This window comes from Primulina eburnea, chromosome 9 (assembly GCF_022965805.1).
Source record: "Primulina eburnea isolate SZY01 chromosome 9, ASM2296580v1, whole genome shotgun sequence".
Taxonomy (NCBI): Eukaryota; Viridiplantae; Streptophyta; class Magnoliopsida; order Lamiales; family Gesneriaceae; genus Primulina; species Primulina eburnea.
This window is the reverse complement of record NC_133109.1, coordinates 3,104,017-3,112,456: the sequence shown is the minus strand read 5'-3', so window position 1 is coordinate 3,112,456 and position 8,440 is coordinate 3,104,017.

Here is an 8,440-nt window from a genome sequence, read left to right as displayed (position 1 = left end):
ACCTCATAAAGGTCAATCTGAGAGACGTAGGGCTGGCTGGGGATCTAGGCCATATAATTAAAAAAATAATTACCCTATAAGGGCTAAACTGAGAGAGGTCGGTTGGGCTGTGGATCTCAACCAAGTACTCAACAAATATATACAAATTAAAGGTTAAACTGGGAGAGTTCTGTCTGAACAGGGAGCTTGGACAAATACTTAACAAATAGTTACCCCGTTGTTGGAGTATGTGTCCTGCGAGCCAAGTTGTAACTTATGCTTTATTGACTATTATGTAAAAATAATATTTATTTTAATAATATTTTATGGTCTATCCAATTATGTAGTTTATTTTATCTATATACCCATGGAAGTTGCATAAAAATGTCCTTGAATATACTATAAGTACATGAGGTTCACGAGTCTAGTAGATCATGAAATTCATTAAGAAGTGTACTGTGTATTCTAAATATGTTCTTATTTGATTCAGCTGTCTTAAATAATGATAAACTTTGCTCGAGCTTGAGACTAACATCTGTGATGAAAATGCCACATTTCATTTGTAAGGACATGGGGATGTTCATTCATACATATGGGTGATCATTTGATGAGGAACTAAATAAACCTCCATCGGACTGTCCAAGTTGTTATTACTTATCAAGTAGAATAGTCTATGATTATTGTTGTACACTATTAGTCATTTGACCCGGGACAACATAGAGGCTCTGCATACTAGCATGCATTTTGACTCATTTACTGACTCCAAAAGGGTCATCATGTGGCGATGATGAATGTAGTTTATGTAGGAGCAAATACATTGTAGTCTGGGATTAACATTTCACATACGGGTGTGGATATCCCATGCGATCTGTTGAGTTACATTAAACAACTTCAAGCTATGGTGCATAACCTTCAACAAGAAGTGCAAGAAATGAAGTCCATGTTTTTACAAAGTACGAGACAACAAAATCAACAATAACAGGTTAGTAATTAAACATCTATATAAAATCAGTTTAATATACTGTACATTTAAATGCTTTTGGATTATCATGATGACATTGCTTGACACAATTTGTTTGTAAACTTAGGTTGCTAATGGTGGCATTGGTAGTGGTATTGGGAATGAAGTTGGTAGCAATAGTGATATCAATATTGGTGCCAAAAAAGTGGTGATTGTGATAATGTTAATAAACAACTTGACATAGCTCAGGTAACTATCTTAAAATTATGTGTTTCTAAACTACAAAATTGTTACAGAAATAGGCATGTTATAATCAATAACTTTGTATTGTTTATTTACGATCAAATTTGAAGAAATGTGAATATTGGAAATATACGTGCTAATACTAAATGTAAGTTGCTTCATTGGTGTGTTGATGGATTAATTGTTGCAAATGACGAATTTCATTTATAGATCCATATATGTGCTAATACTAAATGTAAGCTGTATTGGTGTGTTCATGGATTAGTTGTTGCAGAGGTCGGATTGCATCTATAGATCCAAAAGCAAAAGTGCATACATTGTTCTTGGTGGATCTTGTTGGAAAGTTTGGGTTGATAAGGTTTTAGTGAAGAAGGTGGACCTAATTTCACAAAATGATGAAATGCAATTTCTCGATGACACAATAAGAATCACGATCGCATAGTTATGTAAATTTGTAGTATTTTGTGCTTGATATAGATTCTACATATTTGCATGGATTGAAAATTTAATCATTGTTATGTACTAGCTAGTTTATGACAGATTTCATGTCTTGTTTTGGATCTTGAGACCTTATGTTTGGTATATATATTGAAACAGAATGAATTTTATTAACTTTAAAGTGGACTAGATTTAAATTTGCACTAAAGTTTTTGTAAAAAAATTGACTTTTCGTTTTCGTTAATGAAATTGAAATTTTTTGTACAATAGCGTGCAAACGTACGTTGTTGATGTGTTTATACACGGCATGCGGTGCGTGGTGTCAATGATACTATCCATGGCGTGAATCGATTCTTGTATCCATGACGTGCTGTGTCTATTGTCGATACTACTATCCGCAGCGTGCGGTGTGCGAGTCGATGCTTGTATCCCCGGCGTGTAGTGCGTGTTGTCAATGCTATTATCTACATCGTGCGATGAGCGCTGTTGATTCATATATCCACGACATGAAGTGCGCGATGTCGATGATATTTTTCGCAGCGTTCATTGTAAGATCTAGGAAATTCGAACTACGTAATCTGACTGCATGCAATCTAGGGTTTTTATTTAAAATATGTGTTTATTCATTTTTATGCATTTATTGCATGACTATTGCATGGTTAGGTGTTTATTTCTTGGTTATTTAAAGTTTCATGCATTAGGGTGCTAAGTTGCATTTCGGGCTCTAACGAGTAATGGAGACCGAGGATAATCAGGAGAAATATTTTTATTGAATAATTATTTTTAATTATTTAATATATGGTTTATTTAAGTATTATTTTTGAAAATAGACTTTGGTTGGGTATGTTTACTCGCCGGGTCATATTTTTAACCTGGTACGCAAAATTTAGCGAATCAAGGGACTTTTTGAGGGTTCGGGCAATATTTTCAAAAACGTATCTAAACGAAATATTTTTCGGGAGTGTTTTTGGGCTTGATGGGTTTATTTTATTACTTAATGGGCTCAAAACCCTTTTTATCCATTTAATTTTTTTAAGTCCCATTTATGCTTAAACTTTCTACTTAAAAACATCATTAGCAACCCTAAACCTACTCCCCATCACATGGCCTCCCCTCCCCTTTGCTGCAGCAGCCTTTTCGAAATTTTTCTTCAGTAGCCACCTCATTTCCTCCATAGCTTTCAAAGAAAATCTCATCCGGCCTCTCCGGTGCAAGTCCTACGCGCATATCTTCAAGTTTTCGAGCACATAAACTGAAACGTCTACTATTTTTTTTTTTGAAAGCTCATTTTTCTAAAATTATATCTTTAAGCATGAATGCAATAGTAACTGAAAATTTCACATTTTTAAAATAAATTTAATCAAATAACAGATGAAAATACTACAGTTTAAAAATCGCCAAATCGTCAACACTAGACTTACGTTAAAAATAAAACAAATATGAAACAAGTAAAAATCTTGACAACCATCAACATACTAAAATGAACGAGAATGAAAATATCAAACCACTCCTAATTCAAAACATAATGTGCGGAAAATACGGTCCTCGGGTTCGCGTGCGCACTCCAACTCCGCTTACTCAGTCTTTGCTACTCCAGTCTCCTGATCAAAATGTTCACCTGCATCATTCATATCTAGTGAGTTTAAAGGCATTTTCATAACATATCTCATCATATCAACATATACGTGTTCATTTTCTTAATTTGAATTCCGTTCATTATTTGTGACTTTCGAATCATCGTATTAGGCGATGGATCCATCTACGTATAACCGCGGTACCCGACTGAGGGGACATCAGCGACAGTATTACTCATCCACTGAGCATTGACCTTACATATCATCGTATTATCATGTCATCGTATTAGTCATAACCAAGTCCCTTCCTTCAAAAACATGTCATCATATTCATCACTTATAAAGCATGCATATACGTAACTTTTCCTTAAAATCAAGCAGGCAACGTATTTTTCATATTTACATAAAAAGTCATATCCATAATAACATAAACATTAAAACATATCAAATGGTGATCAGGGCGCTGCCAGGACTGCTAACTCGACCCGGGTGCAAAATGATCATTTTGCCCCTGGAAACCATAATTGACCATTTTACCTCGGGACCTCAAAATTTTGACCCGAAGCCAACCAAACACCTCAAAACATATTTATAATTATTTCCTAGGCATAACCTTGAGCCCGTTCCGTAACTTATACGATTCGTTTTAAAACATGGAGCGGAGTCCCGGAATAAACCCGAAACTCAACCAAACTTAAACCATGACTTGACACCACCTAAGCAGGCCTAAAACAACCCTTTTCAGACCGTTTAGGACCTCGAAACTTAGCTGAGCCCTGCTGACGCAAGAACTCAAACCCTATCTCCAAGCCAAAGCCCACATCTCGACTCTAACCCAAACCAGCTCGGACCAGACCCTAACCAGCCCTTCCTAGCACACCACGGGACCTTCTTGGACAGACCTAGCCATGGTCCTCAGCCCCATGCATGCGAACGTGCAAGAATCACCCGAAGAAAACCACAACCTAACCAACCCAACCCTAGCTCTTTCGATCTACCCCTAGGCCATGACCAGTTGTACTCGAGCCATCCTGGACCACGTCTCAGACCCACTAGGGTCTGACCCAAGGCCTGTAACGATCCTTATATCGCTGCCCCCTTCTTATAACCCGATCGAGCTCTATTTGCCCAAAAACATGATTGATCTGATCGACCCCTACAAGAACGGTTCCAAACATGAACTTACCATTTATAACACATAAAAAACTGCTGTAGATCATGCCTCATACCTCAAACATTGCATCCCCCTTCAAACCAAGGTAAAAACGTGAGTATATGCAAAGACATACGTAATTCATGACAAACCAAAGCCAAAACGATTTAACATGCAAGGTCTATGCATTCTTCATACACGGCACACACATCAGCATACATACAACATGAATGATGAGAAAAAGAAGATACATGGCGTGTCTTAGCGTTTATGTGCTCGAAAACTTAAATATATGCGCGTAGGACTTGCACCGGAGAGGCGGGGAAGGAGCTTTCTTGAAAACCTAGCGAGAACTTGAAGGAGGATGCAGGTTTTTTCTCGAAAATGGAGACTGCTGAATGAGGGAGGGGGCGGCCGAGTGATAGGTTTAGGGTTAAGGTTTGATAGGGTAGAGTTTAAGTAGAAAATTATGCATTAATGGGCCTATAATAATAATTAAGGGAGTTTAAAAAGGTTTTTGACCCATTATGCCACAAAATAAACCCGTCAAGCCCAAAACAGAAAAATATTTCGTTTAGGTGCGTTTTTGAAAATATTGCCCGAACCCTCAAAAAGTCCCCTGATTCACTAAATTTTGCGCACCGATTAAAAATATGACCCGACGAGTAAAAATACCCAACCAAGCCCATTTTCGAAAATCACACTTAAATACACCTCATATTAAATAATTAAAATTAATTATTAAATAAAAATATTTTTCCTGATTATCTCCGGTCTCCGTTACTCGTTCAAGCGCGAAATGTATCTTAAAACCCTAATTCATGAAACTTTAAAGAACCAATAAATAAACACCTAACCATGCACTAATTATGCAATAAATGCATAAATATCATTAAACACATATTTTAAATAAAACCCTAGATTGCATGCATTCAGGTTACGTAGTTCGAATTTTCTAGACCCTACAATTCATCCCCCCTTAAACCGAATTTCTTCCTCGAAATTTAAAACATACCGAATAACACTGGGTAGCGACTCCTCATCTCGGCCTCGGTCTCGCAAGTAGTCTCCTCCTTGGAATGATTCCGCCACTTGACTTTGACCATGTGGATCACCTTTTTCTGGAGTCTCCTCTCATGTCTATCCAGTATCTGAGCGAGTCTCTACTCGAAAGATAGGTTCGGTGTCAGCTGAAGTTGCTCATATTTCAGCACATGCGAAGGATTCGACATGTACTTCCGCAGCATAGAAACATGGAATACATTATGAACTCCCGCCAGATTGACGGTAATGCAACTATGTATGCGAGCGTCCCAACTCTCTATAGGATCTCGAACGGTCCTATGAATCTAGGACTGAGCTTGCCCTTCTTCCCGAATCTCATCACACCCTTCATTGGTGCGACTCTCATGAATACATGATCCCATACTGCAAAATCAAGATCCCTACGCTGCTGGTCTGCATAACTCTTTTTTCGGCTCTGAGTGATCTTCATCCTGTCTCGAATCTTGACCACTAAATCTGCAGTCTGACTGACAATATCTAGTCTCAACTCTGCCTTCTCTCCTACCTCGTCCCAATAAACTGGCGACCTACACTTCCTCCCGTACAATGCCTCATATGGAGCCATGCCAATGGATGCCTGATAACTATTTTTGTACGTAAACTCCACGAGAGGTAGCTTTGGCTCCCAGCTACCCTGGAAGTCGATCATGCATGCTCTAAGTAGGTCCTCCAATATCTGTATCACCCTCTCTGACTGTCTATCAGTCTGAGGATGGAAGTCAGTACTGAATAGCAGCTTAGTACCCAATGCCTGATGAAGACTCTTCAAGAATGCAGACGTGAACCTTGTATCCCTGTCTGACACGATGGACACTGGAATCCCATGCAGTCTGATTATCTCTCTGATATACAGCTATGCGTACTGAGTCATGATGAAAGTCTTCCTGGTCGGTAGAAAGTGTGCTGAATTGGTAAGCCCATCAACTATCACCCAAAAGGCATTATATCCCCCAATAGTCCTCGGTAGTCCCGTCACAAAGTCCATGGTAATGTTCTCTCATTTCCGCTCAGGAATAGGGAGTGGTCTCAGCTTCCTTGCAGCTCTCTGATGATCGGCCTTAACCTGCTAGCATGTCAAACACTCGGAGACGAAACGCATAATATCCCGCTTCATGCCCGGCATCCAATAAAGAGACTGAAGATCCTGTCCCTTAGTGTCGTTTGTACTGTCAGGGTAGAAAGACTAGGGGCATCGCCCCTGGAGTAGACTGCAAGCTCAAACCTCTAAATCTCTGCCTACAATGGTCTCTGTACTGACAACTGAGCGATCACTGCATTTTTCCTGCTCAGGACATCCGCAACTACATTAGCCTTACCCAGATGGTAGCTAATGTCACAGTTATAATCCTTCACTAGCTCTAGCCACCTCCGTTGTCTCATGTTCAGCTCTTTTTGTGTGAAGAAGTACTTCAGGTTCTTGTGATCCGTGAAAATCCTGCACTTCTCCCCATACAGATAATGCCTCCAAATCTTTAAGGCAAAAACCACTGCTGTTAGCTCGAGGTCGTGAGTCGGATAATTCTTTTCATGGACCTTCAGCTGTCTGGTCACATAGGCTATAACTCTATCATGCTACATCATAACCATGCCCAAACCTAGTTTCGAAGCATCCGTGTAAACCACAAACTCTCCTGGAACTTTGATCTCCGGATGAATTTGGCATTCTTCTTCGTCAAGGCGGTCATAGGCACCGCAATAGAAGAGAAGCCCTGAAAGAATTTTTGGCAGTATCCAGCCAATCCCAAGAAGCTGTGGATCTCTGTCACACTCTTAGGTACTGGCCAATCTCGGACTGCTTCAACCTTGCTGGGAACGACCTCCACTCCGTCTTGGGATACAATGTTACCCAAGAATGACACTCTGTCTAGCCAGAACTCGCACTTACTGAACTTGGCATACAGACGTCTGTCCTGTAAAGTCTGCAATATTGTCCTCAGATGCTGACTGTGCTCCTCTCTACTCTTCGAATAGATCAGGATGTCGTTTATAAAAAACTATGACGAACTGATCCAAATATGACTGAAACATGCTATTCATGAGATCCATGAAGATCATTGGCGCGTTCGTCAATCCGAAGGGCGTCACCATAAACTCATAGTGCCCATAACGCATCCTGAATGCCCTCTTATGCACGTCAAAGTCCCTCACCTTCAGCTGGTGGTATCCTGATCGGAGATCTATATTCGAGAATACTGATGCTCCCTGAAGCTGATCAAATAGATCCTCGATCTTGGGAAGTGGATACTTGTTCTTGACCGTGACCCTGTTCAGCTCTCTATAATCAATGCAGAGCTGCATGCTGTCATCTTTGTTCTTAACAAACAGTACTGGTGCACCCCATGGAAAAAAACTAGGGCAAATGAAACCCTTATCTAGCAAGTCATGTATCTGATCCTTCAATTCTTTTATCTCTGCAAGTGCTAGATGATAGGGTGCCTTAGAAATAGGCACGGTACTTGGCATAAGCTCAATAGAAAAGTCCACCTCTATATCTGGTGGAATGCCTGAAACGTTGTCAGGGAAAACACTGGGAAAGTCCCTGACCACTTCGACATCCTCTAGTCTCTGACTGTCTGGCTCGGTCACTGTCACGATACTGGCAAAAAATGCCTGGCAGCCTCTCCTCATGAGCTTCCTCGCACAGATGCAAGAAATGATGTGAGGCATCTGTTGATGTTTGGATGCCTCAAATATAAACGGCTTACCGCTTGGCAGTCGGACAGATACTGACCTCTGTCGAAAATCTATGGCAGCTCCGTTCGAAGAAAGCCAGTCCATACCGAAAATAATATCGAACTCCGGTAACGGTATCACAATAAGGTCTGCTTGCACCGCATTTTCTGTAACCGAAGCTCCAATTTCTTCATTATCTGTGAGGTAATCATCTGATCCCATCAATCGATACCCTGAATCCCAAATCCATAGGCTCTGGTATGATTCCTAGTCGCTTAATGAATGACTCAAATATAAATGAATGTGTAGCTCCGGAATCTGGCAATGCATACGTGGCTACACCTGAAATATATA